The sequence below is a fragment of the Brienomyrus brachyistius genome, chromosome 18 (genome assembly GCF_023856365.1).
Source record: "Brienomyrus brachyistius isolate T26 chromosome 18, BBRACH_0.4, whole genome shotgun sequence".
NCBI classification, from domain to species: Eukaryota; Metazoa; Chordata; class Actinopteri; order Osteoglossiformes; family Mormyridae; genus Brienomyrus; species Brienomyrus brachyistius.
In genome coordinates, this window is record NC_064550.1 from 198,287 (window position 1) to 216,456 (window position 18,170).

Below are 18,170 nucleotides of genomic sequence, written 5' to 3' on the forward strand. Positions count from 1 at the left end.
ATTTTGTTCTGTTGTGAAAGCTGTACATTCTGTTCCATGTACAGGGTAGTGATATGTAGCAATCATGTGCTCCAGTCAAATGTCCAGCTGTATGAATAATAATGGTGGCTTGTTTGGATAAAATAACTTAGGCTGAATACTTGAAAGCGTGACCTGGGTGAGGTAGAGAGGAAACAGGGTCTTACAAGAAGCAGATATTGTTCTCTCTGTGTGGTTTTTACTCTTTGCAAAGTGAGCCCAGCACAGTGCAGTCAGTGGGTCAGTCTTCCTGAGCTGCATCTAACCAGTGGAAACATCTGCAGCACTGCAGAGAAGCACTCAGCAGACAAACAAACCAAAACAGCTTACAGCTGTATGTCACTTTTGGACAGAGGTGGACAAAGTACACAACTTCACTACTTGAGTTAAGTATAGATACTCCTCGTCAAATAATACTCAAAGCTTTTCAGTTAATTTTTTACTTCAGTTAAAGTACTGGAGTATTTGCATCTAAAAATACTTAAGTATTCAAAAGTACATCATGTTTTAAATGCAAGACATTTTTCAGAACCTAATGACTCCTGAACACCCCACTGAATACACTGACTGGCTTGTACATCTTGTAGAATAAAAAGCTTGTGGAATATGATACAATGACGATAGAAACACAACTGGCATAACAAAAGTACAGCCATTGTCATTTTCATCTTATTTAACACCCCCCACCCCACTCACACAAAAGAGCATGCTAGTGTTCTTACAGAGCCGTAGCAGTGTGTGTGTGAGTGTGTGTGCATGTGTGTGTCTGTGTGTGTATGTTTGTGTGTGTGGATGTGTGTGCATGTGTGTTTGTGTGCATGTGTGTGTTTGTGTGTGTGTCTATGTGTGTGTATGTTTGTGAGCCAAGTAACAGGACAGGGAGCAAGAAACAAAACTCCTATTTCTTAATTATCCACTTCGTTATTAACGACACAGGTATATATACAGGTACATATACAGGTACATGTATATACTCAAAAATACATACAGTACACAACATTAAATGAAAAACGTAATTTAAGAACACTTGAAATTTTCATTCAGTTTCTTTCATCTGTTTAATATAATCGATCAGTCCCTGTGCGTTTGCCCCAAACCATTCAGCATGGTACACAAGGGAGACAAGTAAGCATGTGTCACATCAAAGAACTGATTGCAGCAACTCAGCCTTTCCACAACATTAAAGCTGCTTATTCCCCCCATGCCATGAAGAAATAATCTCTGTGGCTCCCCTCTCCCCCTCCCTCAGCCCCCAGTCTGGCTTGAACATTTGCACTTCCAGTAAAAATGCGCCCCAAACACACTGACACCAAACTCCGTAAAATCCTGTGATTCAGTCTCAGAAGCACTGGCTCCCCTGCCCTCCTTCTGAACATTATTAAAGCTACACCCTGAACACTCTGTGTGACTGACATGAATGAGAAGCATCTTTATTCATAATCTCTGTAGCGGAGGTCAGAATACAGAGTGTCATTATTCCCGTCTTTCTTCTGTCTCCTGGGTTTTGGCTTCTTAAGGTTCAGGGCAGCGTAATTCAGTGTGTCCTCGTCATGGCACTGTGGAGACAAAGATGGCAGAATTGGATGGATCAAATTGGTTTGCTATTACTTATTTTCACAAATAGCACTTAAAATGCTGATCCCAGGATGGAAATCAGTCTGAGGTTCATTTGTTTTACTGACGATTTGTAATTTGAAATATTTATTACATACTTGCTTGCGTGACCATTCCACTTTTGATATATCACTGTTCTTTTCATCTGTTTAAAATATATAACACATCAATATATTATTTAATTTCACGCGGTATCACAGTGGTCAGATAAAATTCCGAATTTTCAAGCAATCAACATCCTTTTTGTCTCAAAAATGAAAGTAAAAATGACTTCTGTCAATGTAAGTGTGCATGTTTGGATATGTGTTATTTGTTCTCATATATCATATATAATAAAATTGCTATAGAGGAGATCTTGGTAATAAAAGTTATTGATATGCAACTTATTGCAACATGTATATTTCAATAGATTTTGCAAAATATGAAAGATATAATACAAAAATGTAAATCTTACAGTACAAAAAGGTTTATATAAATAAGGTGAGATTTAATAATGGATTTTTAAACTGTATTACCTGCAAGAGTGGTTTTAATATGAAAATTTTATCTATCATAAAACAATTTTATATTTCTATAATTTGTTAAAAACTACATTTTGTCCTTCTTCTGAGTGCATAAAGCCGGGCAGCGTACCTGCACAGTGTGTACAGGTCAGTTTACATCTTATACAAATGAGAGCAACGTTCAGAATAATGCTGCAAGATAAAACTATCAGCAAGCCAGAGTGAAGAGGATCCAGCAGCTTCTGAAAGCCTGTAACAAAGAGATAGATTTCAGCATAATGATATAGAGACACATTTCCCATTTGCTTACATTACATTAGTTAAAGATAAAATCTATAACACATTACAGCAGTTGTTTTGTAAATAGTCCATTTTTAACATGAACTTCTAGTATTTTGCATTTTAACAATTTCTATTAATATTTGAAATAATTATTAAATTAACATCTGTGTAATTAAATTTAAGCACTTAAATTAGAAAATTCATTACATTAAAATAAGAAATAAATGTCTTAATAGCAGAATAAGCTAAATAAAACTTTGAAGCAGATATACTCTCCACACTGGGTGTTACCATCTATATCCAGCTGTGTGCCGTTCCCAAACAGCATCTCCCCTCACTGGGTGTTACCATCTATATCCAGCTGTGTGCCGTTCCCAAACAGCATCTCCCCACACTGGGTGTTACCATCTATATCCAGCTGTGTTCCGTTCCCAAACAGCATCTCCCCACACTGGGTGTTACCATTTATATCCAGCTGTGTGCCGTTCCCAAACAGCATCTCCCCTCACTGGGTGTTACCATCTATATCCAGCTGTGTGCCGTTCCCAAACAGCATCTCCCCACACTGGGTGTTACCATCTATATCCAGCTGTGTGCCGTTCCCAAACAGCATCTCCCCACACTGGGTGTTACCATCTATATCCAGCTGTGTGCCGTTCCCAAACAGCATCTCCCCACACTGGGTGTTACCATCTATATCCAGCTGTGTGCCGTTCCCAAACAGCATCTCCCCACACATGGCCACGGCGCAGTAGTAAGTCCCAGCATCGGAGAGGCTGAGGTTCCCCTTGGGGAGGCTGTAGACGCAGCTCCGTGTAGGAGATCCAGCCTCAGGGCTCTTCTCACACTCATCACTGCTGTTTCCGTGGCTGTAAATGACTCCAGGAAGGGATTCTCCTGATCCATGTCTGAACCAGTAAACACTGTGTTCTCCTGCACAGCTCCCAGTCTCTATCGTACACTGCAGGCTCACAGAGTCTCCTGGCTGCAATGTGTCAGACACAGGCTGCTGTACCACTGTCCTGCTGTTGGAGTCTTTACCTGAAAAGCAAAATAGTCATGATGACAGCCCTTTGAGAGTAAGAATGGAAAATACAGATCCTCAAAAATTGTTCTTACAGATTTTTGGGAACTGAATCAATGTTCTTCTAGCCATCCAAGAAATCAGCAACTTCTTGGAGAACAGCTGACATTCTTTTCTCTTTTTATTATATTACTGCTTATTAGTATATATCCGGTAACACTATACATTAACTGCACCTACATAATACCTAAATAAAAATTCTATGATAATAACAAACATTATAATTATATAATGTCTTGTATTAATGTATGAAGGTAGATGAATATAATTAATTTCAATTCAAAGAAATGAAGTGTGTAAAGTGTACTTTATATTTTCATGATTTTCGTGACTTTACATTTGGTTTATGTTGCCCCTTTTCCACAGGAAGGTATTTATTGTTTTTGCATATTTAGTTCTTGATGTGTTTTGGTATTTTTGAGCATTTTGCTGTAGTACCTGCATGATTTAATTCAAGAGCCGAAGAGCTGTTTGCCCATTACTAGTTTGTCTATCTTTTAACATTAAAGAAAAAGTATACATAGTAAAAGGAATTATTTGGTTTGGTAGTTGCTCCTATTTATTTTCTTATGCACACAAAAGTAAATTTTTCTGTTCAACCATAGCACTACAGCGAAAAGCAAAACGTCATGGCAAATGCAATTATGTTTCATTCCAATACACATTGCTAATTTTTCATTATTATTACATTTAGTCAGCATAATATCTTCAAAGGTTTCATGATTTAATTTGCAATCTTCTGGCCTGAAATCTTTTCCTGCTACACTGAAGACTCTCTCAGCCTGTGCAGAGAAAGCTGCAGCCAAAGGGTTGGCATCCTCTGATAAACATGGTTGGCTCAGGTATCGGTGACATTATGTGAAGCTTTCATGGCAGGAATAGGGACTAGTTTGACTTTTGATGCAGGAAAAGTGTTTGGGACGTTTCTTAGGTTAGAAACTGCAGTCACTGCAGCCAACACTGACTTCTAAGGAGAGACACTCAGCTCTTCCTATGAGCAGATCCACCATGGTGCACAAAATGACAGTTTAATTATTATTTTAGGTAACACTTCAAATGTTGCATTATTTCATTCTGAACAAAACGACATTTTTATAACAATGATGTATAACAATGTTAATGTGTTTATGTATAATTCATATTTAAATTAAAGTTCATATTGTAGTTAAAAGCTGCACCTACAGTACGTATATGAACTTGAATTTGAATTCAAACCCTTTTTCGTTCTTCTTCTTTAAATTCAAATATAAATTTCAATGCCACAACCTGTTTTCAACCACAATTCAAATGTAATTCAGATTAACAAAATGAACTGAAATTCAAGTTCATATACGTATTCAAAATCCTGAATTTTAGGATACGTATTTGAGAATTTCATTCTCAAATCAGTTCTGAATGGTGCACATCCCTAGTTCATATGTTAAATTATGCATTTTTTTTCAGAGTGAATACACACTGACTGCTCAGATAAATAACGTCAAAAAATAATTTTCTTTCGTTGCTTAAGATTTTTGCAGAGTCCTATACTGTATATAGCAACTCAAACATTTTTTTATGTTATTTGTTTTAAAGAGGCTGCAATGTGTAACATTAACATCTGCATAAAGAGAAGGTTAGGCGTTTTGGCTGACAGCAAGCAAAATGCAACAAATTGTATAATAATAATAATAATAATAATAATAATAATAATGAATGATTTTGTTTGATGTTTAGAAAAACATTTATGGAACAAAGCAGACAATAAGGTATCTTTGCTAATTTTATATCGACAAACAACTAAACTATCAAAATTATTTTGCAGGGAACAATCTTACTGACATTATAATAAATCAAATATGAAAATAGCTGGAATCTCATTTACCTGTGGTTATGACAAAGGTTCCATTCCCAAAGGTGACCTCATGAAGAAACACAGCAGCACAATAATACACTGCAGAATCTGACGGCTCCACGTTAGAAATAGTGAGGTTAAAACTCCCCTCTGCATTCAGTAAGGAGTAACGTTTTATGCTTTTATATTCCTTGTAAAATTCACCAGGTACGTAGAGAAGTGCTTTCGCCATGGGCTGGGGCTTCTGACCAGCAGCTTGCTTAAACCAAGCAACAGATGTTGTTTCTTCTGGATAGAAGCATGTCAGGTTCACACTGTCTCCAAGCTGAACCCTCGTCAGGTGACTGGGATGAACAACATCTGTAGTCAGTGCAGTGTCTGCAAAAACAGAAAAACAAAAAAATCATAATCAAATAAGACATATAATAGTAATCTAAATAACTATTAACTATGATGAAGATTAAATGGCCAAATTCCACTAATCACATCATATAGATAAATGAAAATATTAAAATCCAAAAATAATTTATATTTTAGGGCCTTACTAATGAAAATGAGAAGACCAAAGAGTCTGAACATCTTTGTGGTTCCACTGTTTAGAATAAACTGCTCTGCTGCTAAGTGAGAGATCATGGTCGTGGTCGGGATGAAAGGGCAGGAAACAGAGAGGAAACAGAGAGACACACATCAGGCTGATCTGATTGGCTGTTCACATGGGAATTTAAGTAATAGTGAAAAAGCATTTTAATGTGCACTTACATGACGTTTATTAATTTACTCCTTAACATCCAGGTAAAATGAGAACAATTAGATAAACAGTGCATTTCCCAAAACAAGTCGTGCAAACAGCACCACACAGATGGACTGTCTACAAAAAAGTCATAGAGGCCACCAGCAGCCCGCATACCACACCGTAAGGCCGTATGTTAGGATGCTCTCTATGGCAGAGCGGTAGGAGGCCACCAGCAGCCCGCATACCACAACGTAAGGCCGTATGTCAGGATGCTCTCTATGGCAGAGCGGTAGGAGGCCACCAGCAGCCCGCATACCACACCGTAAGGCCGTATGTTAGGATGCTCTCTATGGCAGAGCAGTTGGAGGTCCCGATCGAGAAATCCGACAAGTTACCCCGATAAGCCAGTAACCCCGCTTCATAGAACAGGCCACAGGACTGGTTTTGGTGAGATAGTCCGAGTAGTAGGTAGAAATCAGAATGGAGACTGAGTGTGGGTCTAACAGGTGAGCAGATGTAGCACAGAATGTAGAGCCCACTGGTGGAGTGCCTGTGCATGACTGAATGTATGGTTTGGGTCTGATGGTCTGAATAGTTGGTAGAAATAGGCACTTTCCTACCTGATGTGGTAGGTCTAGATAAGGGGTCACCAACATGGTGCCCCAAGGATGCCCCCAATGACCACATGAGTTGCCCGTGGACCTGTTCTATAAAATAGCACAACTCACCAGCGAACATCATCTAAAATGTAATTTTATCCTGTTCCTAATCTATCACATTTGCATTTATATAGATTTGAAATTGAATATAAAAAAAGCATTTAAAACATGTTTATCATGCATGAAGTTTAGACATGTTTAGGAGGGCGTTTCAAACTGATATCAAACTTCGTATGGCTCAGTACCTTTGAAGTAGCTCTCTGTTTTAAAAAGGTTGGTGACCCCTGGTCTAGATCTTGCAAGTTTGTTTGTACTGGCTGTGTGAACATACTGTAGCACTGTTAAGAATATGCAACACAGCCTGAGTTGGGGATCTGCTGTATGCATCAGTAATATAATGCTTTGTCTTTCTCTAGGCTGTTCATTAAGACATAAAGCCTGAAGGTTTTCTGAATGGCATTGATGAAATTGAGCACTGCCCCCACCTGCTGGCCAATTTATTAAAACACTGAAATCGCTGTCTGCACAGGCTGACGTGTCATTTAAGTCTGATAATTTTCTGAGTCAAACGGCAAGAAAATGACAAGAAGTTAAAAACATGGAGTTAGATGAAGGAGAAAAGATTACAAATTTGAAGATTATGAAATCAGGACATGTCAGCTAAGTCAGCCAAGGTGGGTCTTAAACATATGGACGGAAGTATGAGCGCTAAACTTAAACGGGTTCACTTGTAACTGCTGCCACCAAATTTCGTTAAATTGCTGGGGAGGGACAGATACACGACATAGGAATAGAAGGATTATTCTTTATTAATATACAGACGAGGGTTACAACCCTCCCTAGGGCAATAGAAGGGGATACCTGCCACGGGACATTCTAAAACGCTTAATGTGAAAATGCGTAACGCAACTTAATGTATCAAAACAGCCACCACAAATCACCAAATTTCTCGCGAATGTATCTGGCCATAAAGACTTACCTGACAAGAAATCAAAACCGAAATGCTACGAATATGGACTTTAAGCCTTTTCTTTATGGGCGTCAATGGAGGGGAAAACGCTTGACGTAAGATAAAGTCCATATTCCTAGCATTTCGGTTTTGATTTCTTCCCTGGCATGGGTGACGGGTACACCACGTTCCCCAAGCCACGTTAGCCTCGAGCGAACTGCCCGGAGAAACCGCTCACACCAGCGCTGCAACCCGATCTCCTCCCCTTTTAAACACACATTTCTATGGCGTTAAATTAGTGCCAAAAGTCGTGCGCATAAAAACCACGCGCGCATGCGATCGCGAACAGAAAATCCATGCTCTCTACGCGCTCGCGATTGCACAGCACTCACTCACTCGCTCGGCGTTAAATTAGTGCCAAAAGTAGAACCACGCGCGTGTGTGTGCTCCAGTGCTGAAAACCCATCCCCTCTACGCGCTCGCGTCTGCACAGCACTCGCTCGCTCGAATTTCCCACTTCGTCTTACCATATATAAAAGAATGGGCCAATGTACGATAAATTGCATTGTGAATAACATTTCTTAATACAACATCACAAAGCCAATTTAATAAATTCAAATCCTGGGAAGAGCGCTCGTCAGATATTAGTTCTCGGGTTAGTGTTAGCAGACTATAGGCGAAACCACCTTAAGTGCTATCTGTTAATGTTTATTAAATTAGCATTAGAATGGAGAGGTTTTTAATATCTTTTGTCCTTGTAGCTGCTAAATACACTCATTATTAAAGCCATAAAGCTGTCTGCCTGCTACATTGGAATCTCCACTGAGTAAGTGTTTTTTATGGATTTTATTTAACTTTATTTGACTCTGGTCCTTAGATCTAATGTCATACTTATTCACTTATATTGTTTGTGAAAAGGTTTACCACGGTCAAACAGAGCAGCCACTACATCATCATACATGAACAAGCACCTCACAAAACAAAAACATTTCATTTTCATAATTAAAACTTTTGAATGGTAGGCCTAGTGTGTGGATCAGAGACCAGATCTTGACACCTCAATAACTATAATTTGTTCTGTGAACAGCTCAGATACCACCTTCTCGAAAGTCTTCTGCATAAAATAGAAATGGGATTCAGCGCGACTCCACAAAATTTGGATTATCTGGAGTTCCTTTGTCATCAGGAGCTGTATCTTCTGCAGGCCCTGTCTAATCACATTGAAGTACCTCCTGCTATCACCCTGGCTTTGCAAGAGCTCTTTGACCTTGTGAGGGCACATCTGGAACGTCCAGCCCCATGTGTCACACAGGAAGTTGCTGTCACCAATAGACGACCCAAGATTTTGATTGAAGAACAACGTTTGAAAGAAATGTTCCATACTCAACTTCCTGTGCCTTGCATAGCCACACTGATGGGTGTTTCAAGAAGAACAATCTTAAGAAGAATGAAAGAGTATGAGCTCTGTGTTAGGGACACATATAATTCCATCAGTGATGAGGAACTTGACAATTTGGTTTCTTCTGTTAAGAATGATCTACCAAATGCAGGCTACAGGATGGTCAGAGGGAGGCTGCAGTCAATGGGCTACAGGGTTCGGTGGAGAAGAGTTGCAGCCTCCATGCATAGGGTTGATTCCATGCGCATCATATCAAGGTTGTCAAGTCTTGGCTGTGTTGTACGCAGAATGTACCAGGGCCTTTGTCTCTAGTACACGTGGACACAAACCACAAGTTGATCCGGTTTGTATTACCAGCAAATTTATTTGAAGTAAACCCTGGGTGGATTGGTGTGAGGTGGTGGTGGGGCTTTGGAGAAGATTTCCTGCCGATCAACACTAGCAACTTATATCTATCTGTCATGGAGGTCTCGGGACTCGGAACTTGGGAGGAAATAGTTATTACTACAAATTGTCACCCCCCCGCCCCCCACAGAAACTGGATCTGGCTATAGTGGGAAAATGTTTTTTTTTTTTTTTTGTGAGAACTTGAAAGCAAAACAAAACTTGGAAAAAATATATGCTCATTCACCAATTTTCTAATCTGGGGTCTAAAGTGGTCAGGCTTGCAAGTGTATTTGGTTATTTGTCTATCCTAGCCTGTTGCAGTGTATATTTCCTGTATATTTTGCATGTAAAAAATGTTTTTTGTTATGTCAGTGCTTAATATTATCATGTAGTCTTCATGAACTTTCTTCATCTTGGCCAGGGACTCCATTTGAAAAGTAGCCACTTGACTAAAATTGGCACATTTTCAGAAATGCCAGCAACAATACTGATAATGAACACCCCTCTAACTGACTCTCAGTTGGTTTAGAAAAAAGACTTTTAAGAGAAAAGAAAGCCTTCCTTTGGTTTTGCATTTTTCTCTTTTTTGTTGGCTGTGCACAACATATCAGAAGAATACATTACAATTATATTAGTTAAGAAATAACAGATTGCGTATATACAATATTAAGGTGATAACAACAACCCTCACTGTCTCTAGGTGCTGCTTCAGACAGGGCATTCTGCAGCAGGGACACCACCCGTCGTGCAGCATCCTGCAAATCTCCCTATCACAACAGCCCACATAACAGAATAACATTAGTGTATGATTCAGTAGGGCTAGTCCAGGTCTGGAAAGTAGTTGGGCCAGATTTTTAAACCAAGAAATTTAGCTGGGCCAGACATTTTCAGCGGCCCAGTAAGCAGCAGGTAATGGCATTTTAAACAAACACAAATCAAGGTACATTATTTTAAAAAACTACAACTGAACAGAATCTGAGAGCAATATTTTTTTTTCACTTCTGAAATGAGAAAAATATTTTGGTCGTATCTGACCTAGACGCATCCCAAAGAAAAAAAATGCCTATTAGATGGTAAACAGCCAGACATAAAGAAAAAGGGAAAAATCGCCTATAATCATCATCCGCTTATACTGTAGTGATCCATTTCACCCACACAGGCATGATCACCATAAGCGGTTTCCACATTTTTGTCGAGGTGACTATTCACTTTACCTCTGCTTTCTCCGACATCTTCCTGATTCTGCCGCCAACAAGGGGCTCATAGGGTGGAGACTGAGGGTGTTAAACAGACCAATCTTTTGTCACTGAATGCAACAAATAATGTATTTATCTGTCAAAAGTCCAGCACCAGGAAAAGCAACAGAGTGACAGTAGAAACTGTAATAATAATGGAAGTGCGCCGCCCTACAGGGAAGGAGGAGTGATGGGAGTCTCGGTGGTGGCTAAGCGCGCGTGGGGAGAGGCGTCGTACTGTGAGGCTTCATGAACTTCCGATGGGGCAGTGCTGTCATACAGCGGGGAACCTGAGAGGGGCACTGTGGCCGGGTGCAAGAGCCCTGGGTAATGAGTTGTAGAGCTGCGCAGGAACTGAGAGCCCAAGCTGTTGGACATTCCACTGGACTGGGAGACTTGGGTGAGTGAGGAGGAGCTCATTGACCACAAACTGGGATACTGGCTGTGTGTGAGCAATGGGGTGGAGATTAAGGAAAGACGTTAAATCAGCATGCAGTGTTGCCTGGAAACATCAACAAATATACTACAGTGTCACTGTACTAAAACAATATCAAAATAATGCCTATTTTTTATTCATTTTACTTGTAGAGTGCAAAGTACAAAGGAAAACAAAGAGTAACTATGGCGAAATAAATCAAAGCATGTCCCAGAATGCAGTGATGGGCCTGAATGGATCAGGACAGAAGAAGGCGAAAGTCCTGTTAACGAGGTGAGACGATGCAGACACAGGCCAGGATGTGGGTATAGGCGAGAACAAGAGGGAAGACGGGGGCCCGAGACTCAGCATGGGGGCAGGTAGGGGAGGGGAGGCACGGGCTCACCTGGAGCTGCTCCCGGAGGTGCCGCTATGACTCATGGGTAACATGCCGGAATGGGACGGCACCTGTAGGCTGGACCAGTTGTCATGGGAGGGCAACATGGACAGACAGGTAGACGAGCTGTCTGAATAAGCAGCTGCAAGTATAAAACAGTAAATGAAGCAGGTATGTGGTGGGCAGTGTTACAGCGTCCTTAATATGGTCAATACAGAAAAGGCATGTTATCATGTTATGTATATACTGCCTCCAGTTACTTAATGCCTAACTTTAATACATTGATTGATTTGTTCACTGCTGCAGCCTGTGTCAACTTTCCTTTCAGACAGATGTAAAGTCCTTTCTGTTTTTGTTCTGTGGAGTTTTTTTTGAACAGCATATGGCTGAATTCTGTTAAACCTCAGACTGAAAAAAATTGTGTTAATTGAAAAGCAAATATCAAAAATTCAGTCTGCAGGAATGTTTTTCTGAATATTTCTGTGGACTTTTGGAAATTTCACGAAATTCCATCACTCAATTACATAAACACTGAGTGAGATTTCATTCCCATTACTGCAACGTATGAAGAGGATTATGACTTATTACTTTATTTATTATCGGACTGAGTGAGTTTTGGAAATTTGCTCTTCGATAACTGAAGCAGTGCTGTGAATGCAGAGGTTACATGCGTCGCATATCAACAGAACTGTATGTTTATGTCTTGTCTTAATTATTTTGATTAAATGTCTGACTATTCCCAATATGTGTGAACATACTTGGCCAAATAAAGCTGATTCTGATTCAGTCAGAGGGTAATCGTCGGTGTGCTGTACTATCGTGGTGACCCACACAGAGAGCTTAGGACCATGATTTCAGTGTGTGCTTGTGTGAGGGGACAGGCAGGGCGGCTGGTCACTGGGTGATGCACTCCTGTGGGTATAGGGGCTGGGATAGGGTGCAAAGCGGTTACTCCTCAAGGAGGAGTAACGGTCACAGCCGTGGGGGGAGGAGAGGGAGAGGGTGCTCCCAAACTGGGGGTGTGGGTTTGATGAAGAGCAGAGAGACCCTGAGTCTGGGATGAACCAGCTGCCTACTGAAACGAAAGCGGATAAAGACAGAAACTAGAACCTCAAACTAAACAACACAAACAACAATATCAAGTTATATTCAATCATTAAACCGTTATATATTTAATCTAAACAATAGTAATAAATATCGTTCCGATTCAAAATATCATTTACGGGTGAATCTTATGACTTGCATTGGGAAACAGGAAACGGGCCAAGCTGCAGGGCCAGTTCAAAGGCATAGTGCGAGGCGCCCAGAAAGGGGGCGAGGTCTGGGCGGAGTCAGCTAAAGAAGAAAAAGGCCTGACCTTTTTCTGGATGCTGTGGACTGTGTTTGTGTGTGAGCTGCAGCTGCATGTTCCTTACATTTTTTTATCAACACCAGCACCGTGAGGTTTGGCCTGGACTGGGTCCTGTCCTGCACGGTTGAAGGCATGTTGACTGATGGTCAGCCCGTGTTCTGTTGGATCCCACAGAAAGGAAATGGGAATCCCATTTGGATCGGATGCTGACAGTTGAAAAAAAACTCATGTCTGTGTGTTATGAAAGAATATCAATAAATGTTTCCGAAAGGGGATGACTCATTTGGTAATTATTTACGGCTTATGTTATGGCTAAGAAATTTACAGTCTTTACTAAAGTCTGACTTCTTTCGAGTCACCTTTAATATAGATTGGACACTCTCTATGCAATGTGCAATACTTATATAGATGGTACATGTTTACTTGCTTGCACAGATGGTTGATTAGGTAATTAGTGTAAGTGTGTGTGTGTGTGTGTGTGTCTAATCGCATGTATGTCCAAGGTCCATAGTAAGTAATATACACTGATGAAGAGATCCCTGAAAGTGGATGAAAGAGGACATTAGTGGGGGTATCACTTAGTGTAACGGGTGCAGGAAAATGAGCAGGACTGCAAGCCATATAATGACCCACTGTCCTTATCTAGCTCTTAATACAGTATGCGTACAGTGATGTATCTACAATGGATAGCTACTATAAGCAGATAGCACAGTACAGGTGCTTAATCTGTATGCTATTTCCATCCATCCATTGTCCAAACCGCTTATCCTACTGGGTCACAGGGGGTCCGGAGCCTATCCCGGAATCAATGGGCACGAGGCAGGGAAGAACCCAGGATGGGGGGCCAGCCCATCACAGCTCACACTCACACACCATTCACTCACACATGCACACCTACGGTCAATTTAGCAACTCCAATTAGCCTCAGCATGTTTTTGGACTGTGGGGGGAAACCGGAGCAGCTCTACTAGCAGCTTTGTGTGGTAATTGTTTGTATTAAAAATACATTGGACCTAGTCAAATGTGGCCAAAAGTAGGTATTGCAATTTGAAAAGAAATGATTTCTTACCGAAATTGCAATACCTACTTTTGGCCACGAGATGGCAGCAAGAAAATAGAAAAATTATTTTCCCACGGTCTACTAGCAGCTTTTAGATGTTAATTTTTCATTAAAATAATTTGACTTGATCCAATGTATTTTTAATACAAACAATTACCACACAAAGCTGCTAGTAAACCGTGGGAAAATATTTTTTCTATTTTCTTGCTGCCATCTCGTGGCCAAAAGTAGGTACTACAGTTTGAAAACAAATGATTTCTTGCCGAAATTGCAATACCTACTTTTGACCACGAGATGGCAGCAAAAAAATTGAAAAAATATTTTCCCACGGTTTACTAGCAGCTTTGTGTGGTAATTGTTTGTATTAAAAATACATTGGATCAAGTCAAATTATTTTAATGAAGAATTAACATCTAAAAGCTGCTAGTAGACCGTGGGAAAATATTTTTTCTATTTTCTTGCTGCCATCTCGTGGCCAAAAGTAGGTACTGTAATTTGAAAAGAAATGATTTCTTACCGAAATTGCAATACCTACTTTTGGCCACGAGATGGCAGCAAGAAAATAGAAAAATTATTTTCCCACGGTCTACTAGCAGCTTTTAGATGTTAATTCTTCTTTAAAATAATTTTCATTTATAGAATGAAATAGCATACAGGGGGCGGCATGGTGGTGCAGTGGTTAGCACTGTTGCCTTACACCTCTGGGACCCGGGATCGAGTCTCCGCCTGGGCCACATGGGTGTGGAATTTGCATGTTCTCCCCATGTCGTCGTGGGGTTTCCTCCCGCAGTCCAAAAATATGCTGAGGCTAATTGGAGTTACTAAATTGTCCGTAGATATGCATGTGTGAGTGAATTTACATTTACATTTACAGTATTTGGCAGATGCCCTTAGCCAGAGCGACTTACATAAGTGCTTTGAGACTGTGCGATGAATTACCAATGCTAGCTCAATAAGGACCCAGGCTATGAATACCATCTGTCTGAAAACTCCGTTAAGAAAGTGCAGAAATTATTATTATTTTTTTTATTTAAACACACACACCAGAAAAAGAGCCGTGTGTGAATGGTGAATGGTGTGTGAGTGTGCCCTGGGTTGTTCCCTGCCTCGTGCCCATTGCTTCCGGGATAGGCTCCAGACCCCCCGCGACCCAGTAGGATAAGCGGTTTGGACAATGGATGGATGGATGGATGGATGGATGGATGGAAATAGCATACAGATTAAGCACCTGTACTGTGCTATCTGCTCATAGTAGCTGTCCATTGTATATACATCACTGTATGCATACTGTATTAAGAGCTAGACAAGGGTCATTATATGGCTTGCAGTCCTGCTCATTTTCCTGCACGCGTTACACTAAGTGATACACCCACTAATGTCCTCTTTTATCCACTTTCGGGCATCTCTTGATCAATGTATATTATTTATTATGGACCTTGGACATACATGCGATTGAACACACACACACACACACTTACACTAATTACCTAATCATCCATCTGTGCAAGCAGGTAAACATTTACCATCTATGTAAGTATTGCACATTGCATAGAGAGTGTCCAATCTATATTAAAGGTGACTCGAAAGAAGTCAGACTTCAGTAAAGACTGTAAATTGGCAGCCATAACATAAGCCGTAAATAATTACCAAATGAGTCAGCCCCTTTCGGAAACATTTATTGATATTCTTTCATAACACACAGACATGAGTTTTTTTTCAACTGTCAGCATCCTTCTCTATTGTCAGAAGCTCTGCGCTAGAGGGAGGTTTACTGGTCTTATACTCTTCTGGCACCTTGTGTGATTCCTGACTTGGGACATCAGTTTGGCTCCTTCTGTATGTGGTTTACATTGTATTTGTTCTTTAAAGTTGCCCATTCAGAATTAGACAGTGTAACCAGCTTGCCACATATTGCCTGGATGACATAAGGTCCGGTAAAATCCGGTTCCGTTCTTCCTCCTTTCCGTCCCCGCTTCCTCATGTTGAACAGAAGCGCCTCATCTCCAACATGATAAACTGTGTTTTGGTACCTCTTTTGTATTCGTTTACCACATGCCTGCTTCTGTTTTTCCTGTGACTAGGAGATGTTTTCAGCTGTTGTTGCTTATTGTCTCAACTACTTTATTTTTTTCATCAAAAAACCTGCCGTAGCTTTTCTCATCGGGAAGAATAATTGTGGAAAGCTGAAGTGGAAAAACATTCATAGCAAATTATTATTATTCACAGACCATGATAAAGAGTCATTTTCTAAAAGCATTAAGAACAATGTAATTTGCTGTTTCAAGATATGTTTTTAAATAACTACTTGTCAGTCATAAGAAACTCTTCAACACACATGATCCGATCTTGCCACAAATCATTTTTAATCTCACTTTTGTTGCCAGCAGTTCAGACATTAATGGCTGTGTGTTGAGTTATTTTGAGGGGACATCAACTTTACACCATTATACAAGCTGTACACTGATTACTTTACATTCTATCAGAGTTTCATATCTTTAGCGTTGTCCCTTGAAAAGATATAATAAAATATTTACAAAAATGTGTGGGGTGTACTCACTTTTGTGAGATACAGTATATTAAGGGATTGATTGTCAATAATATCAGTAATTCCTGATGTAATGTTAAAAGAATAGAGCCTGTCTCACACAATTCTAAAACAACCTCAAAAACAGACTTACCGTTTTATGTCATCATTCGTTTTCTCATCCAGGCCATTGGTTTGGGGATGATATGCAGCAGTGATCAACGGCAGAACAGGGGCTCTGAACGCAGTATGGATTAAAAAGGAATTAACCATCTCTCTCAATATAAAATTAGGATCATTTATTCTCTACAGAGGCCCCCATAGAATAGTGCATCCATCCCCTCACTCATGTTTAGACAGACGTAAGGCAGCAGGCCAATGACATTGAGAACAGCAACAACATCAACAATTGTACAGCTAGTTTTAAAATTTAATAAAAAAGACAAACCAATTAGGTAATATTAATGAAATTATTAAAACGTGCAGATTAATAGTCAGAAATAATTTGCGATTTTAAGAGCGGAAAGGATACTCAATTACATTTATCCCTTAATAATAAAAAAAAGGTTTTTGAATTTTACATCATGATAAATGAGAACTATATGTGATTACTAATTACTGTTGACTAATTTCCTGTCTGGACGTTTCCCTTCTCATTGTCAAAAGTCATTATATGTCTGGGTGCCAGTCAGTGGAAGCACACAGACATGTTGGCCAGCTGTCATATTCATTCAACACCAGCCCATCAAGTAGAGAATTCAGCACCACGGACAGTGACCTGTGTTACAATGACATCAGGTCATTGGCTCTAAATATTTTTCTAGAAATAACTAAATGGCTCTATTGTAGAAATTTCCAGCCAGAGTCTTGTGGTGCATTCGTTTTTCTCTCGGAACTTGGAAATTCCGAGTTGGGTGACATCACATCCGACAATCTCCCGTTCGAGCTAGCACAACTCGGAACAAACATGGCTGCCTCCATGAATACGCTGCTGTGTTGTTGCTTTATATTTTAGCAGTTATGGAGTAAGATTATTATTTCAGACAAACAAACAGGAAACAGGAACTAGTCAAATCACATTAAAAGCTTTATAAAGTATTTTAGTACATTCATAGCGATATTCTTTTTTCGAGAGGCAAACAAACTACAAACAAACCAAAAACACTAACAAGTCTGGTAAAAATCTGATATTGTATGTTAGGATACTGTTTACGGTCACGATATGGTATTCTCTAAATCGAACACGTGCAATTACATTAATAATTACTAATAATTATAAATAATAATAATAATAATAATAATAATAAATGGGCGGCATGGTGGTGCAGTGTTTAGCACTGTTGCCTCACACCTCTGGGACCCAGGTTCGAATCTCCGCCTGGGTCACATGTGTGTGGAGTTTGCATGTTCTCCCCATGTCGTCGTGGGGTTTCCTCCGGGTACTCCGGTTCCCCCCCACAGTCCAAAAACATGCTGAGGCTAATTGGACTTGCTAAATTGCCCGTGAGAGTGCATGGTGTGTGAGTGTGCCCTGCGATGGGCTGGCCCCCATCCTGGGTTGTTCCCAGCCTCGTGCCCATTGCTTCCGGGATAGGCTCCGGACCCCCCGTGACCCAGTAGGATAAGCGGTTTGGAAAATGGATGGCTGGGATAATAATAAATTTAACAAAATAAACATTTTTAAGGATTTGTAAAATAGAATTAATGTTGAGTGTGTAAGCCGCCATGT

At 40.1% G+C, this 18,170-nt stretch overlaps 1 long non-coding RNA gene across 1 annotated transcript; it reads right to left on the minus strand.

Moving 5' to 3' along the window:
• Positions 1 to 1,350: 1,350 nt before the first annotated feature.
• LOC125713036 (uncharacterized) lies at positions 1,351 to 2,384 on the minus strand. The gene is made up of 3 exons (XR_007383450.1): positions 2,266 to 2,384; positions 1,731 to 1,777; positions 1,351 to 1,574 (listed from the first exon to the last, which is right to left on the minus strand). It is a non-coding gene; the product is annotated as an uncharacterized LOC125713036 (long non-coding RNA).
• Positions 2,385 to 18,170: the final 15,786 nt, after the last annotated feature.